Below are 2791 nucleotides of genomic sequence, written 5' to 3'. Positions count from 1 at the left end.
GAATACACACACACAAAGATAAAAAGCGCAATGCATGCTACTAGATAGAAACCAATTAGTTAGGCTAGCTATGATGACCATCTATAGCATTATCAGATGTAGTAGCATTATTTGATATGCCCCCGCAAGCTATGTTTTCAGAACCGGACCGGATATCGACTCGGCCGAGGTCAGGGGTCAGGGGTCAATGGGTTCGACCGGGGGTCGATAGGGGTCGAACCGGATGACGTCATAAATAAAAATTATTTAAAAATTAAATTATTGTATATAAAATATCCAATAACATATTGATATTAATAAAGGTATATTCATATATATTTGATGTTTCAAATATATTTAACAAGAAAATACAAAGAAATTAGAACAATCAAGTAACAATTTATATTATTTAATAAACATTAACAAGTTTAGAATTAAAATTATGGATTTAATTGAAAAATAACATCAAATTTTAGGACAATATTTATAAAGTATGAAATATTTGAGGTATATTAATAAGTTTTCACAATTTAGGGGGCCAAAACATAATATTAAAAAAGTTTGAACTTTTTTTACAAAAGCTCCTGTTGGACCGGTTTTTTTGGTTTTGTACCGGTCAAACCCGGTCAAATCCGGTTTTTGACCGGAGTTGACCGGGTCTTGAATCTCCCGGTTCTGATGACCAACTCGGACCGGACACTTGGCCGGTTCCCGGTTCAACCGGTCGGACCGGCCGGTCCGGTCCGAGTTTGAAAACACAGCCCGCAAGCTGAAGGTGATTGACAATGAAGGTGAAGCTTGTCCTAGAGCAATTGAAAATGAGCTGTTGCTAAAGGCTTAGTAATAATGTCCACAATTTGATCCTTGGTGGAAATAAAACGAATATTAAGCTCTCGCTTGGCAACCTTTTCCTGAACAAAATGAGAGTCAATTTCAATATGTTTTGTATGAGGATGAAGAATGGGATTAGTAGACATATATGATGCTCCGAGATTGTCATACCAAAGAATTGGTGCTTTTAGAAGTGAGATGCCCAACTCAATCAATAAAGATTGAAGCCAAGAGATTTCTGCAGCAGTATCTGCTAAAGCCTTGTACTCAGATTTTTGTAGAGGGTTGTGCAACAGTTTGTTACTTGCAAAATTCCCGAGAAATAATATTAGGGCCCCAAAATATTACATAGACTCCGGTAGATTTTCCGTCATCAGGACAACTAGCCTAGTCTGAATGACAACATCCATGAAGATCAAGAGTCTGATTTAGTGATGTGAATGCCAATATCTTGAGCACCTTTGAGATATCTCAGAGTATGTTTCACAGCAATCTAATGTTGGTTAGTTGGTCTATGCATAAATTGATGAAGTTTATTCACAGCAAATGCCAAATCGGGCCTTGTAACAATCAAGTACTACAAAGCACCAACTACCTAACGAAACTTGTTGGCATTACTAAATGGAATTCCAGATTCTCTTGAGAGTTTTGAAGAAGCAGAAATCGGAGATGGAAGAGCCTTATAGGAGGAAATCCTTATACGGGTTAATAAATCACTTTCGTTGAGAAAGTAAGACGCCAGAGGATGTGGGTACCACTTAAATACCAAGAAAATAATGTAAATGACTAAAATCCACATAATGCAAACTCCTTGCCCAACATCTAAATAGGAGAAGCAACTTGAGAAGAGTGATTACCTGTGACCAAAATGTCATCAACGTAGACAACCACACACATAATAACAACATTATAAGAATAAATAAAAAGAGACGAGTCATTTTTTCGATGGGATAAACTTGTCACAACTGCGAAAATGAGACAATCGATTAAACCAGGCCCAAGGTGCTTGTTTTAGGCTGTAAAGGGACTTATGAAGTTTGCAAACATGGTCTGGTCGATTTACATCAATGAAAGCTTGGGGTTGAGCCATACAAATGGTTTCAGTTGTTACCCCATTAAGAAAGGAATTATGAATATCCAACTAACAAACCAAACCATCCCGACTGTAGCAATGGTAAGAACTGTCTGAATTACGGTAGGCTTGACAACTGGACTAAAAGTGTCACCATAATCAACACCATCTTGCTATTGAAAACCCTTTGCAACAAGACTGGCCTTGTAACGCTCCTATGTAACATTTGCCTTTTGTTTGATATAGTACACATACTGACTGCCCATAACATTCACGAAGAGTTGAAAAGGTATGAAGGTCCAAGTGTTATTTTGAACCGGAGCACTGATTTCTTCTGACACAGCTTGGCACCACTTTGGTGTTCTATTAGCATCAGAAAAACAAGATTGTTCAGATAACTCCGTGGAAGGTTTAGACATAAGATTTGCTGAAGGATTAGTGTTTATGATTTGGTTGGTCATGTGATGAAGTATCATAGGGCGAGTTCATTTGGGTGGAATAAAGGATGGAGTTTGAGTTAAATCTACTACTAGATTAATGCCTACGAGATTATGAACTGGAGTTTGTCTAAAGGTTAAAGATGGAGAAGCAAAAGGAAATGAGTCAAGAGAAGATAAGGGATCGATGGACATTGGATTAGGTTAGGGTGTAGTTGGACTCTTAGATAGTTGGGAAACATATGAGGCTTACACAATATTAGGATGACTTTGATGACGAGAGCTAGAGTTAGCATTGTTTGTGATAGGAAAAATGTGTGTAAGGATCGAAAACAACCTAAGAAGGGGGTGAATTGGGTTGATTATAAAGCGAATCAAATTATGGGCAATTTTGCTCAATATGAAATTTACCCTCTTTTCGAAGTGATCACACAATGAATCAATTAATGAATGAACAAAATCACTTGAGAGA

The sequence above is a fragment of the Coffea arabica genome, chromosome 10c (genome assembly GCF_036785885.1).
Source record: "Coffea arabica cultivar ET-39 chromosome 10c, Coffea Arabica ET-39 HiFi, whole genome shotgun sequence".
Taxonomy (NCBI): domain Eukaryota; kingdom Viridiplantae; phylum Streptophyta; class Magnoliopsida; order Gentianales; family Rubiaceae; genus Coffea; species Coffea arabica.
Note: the sequence above shows the minus strand (reverse complement) of the source record.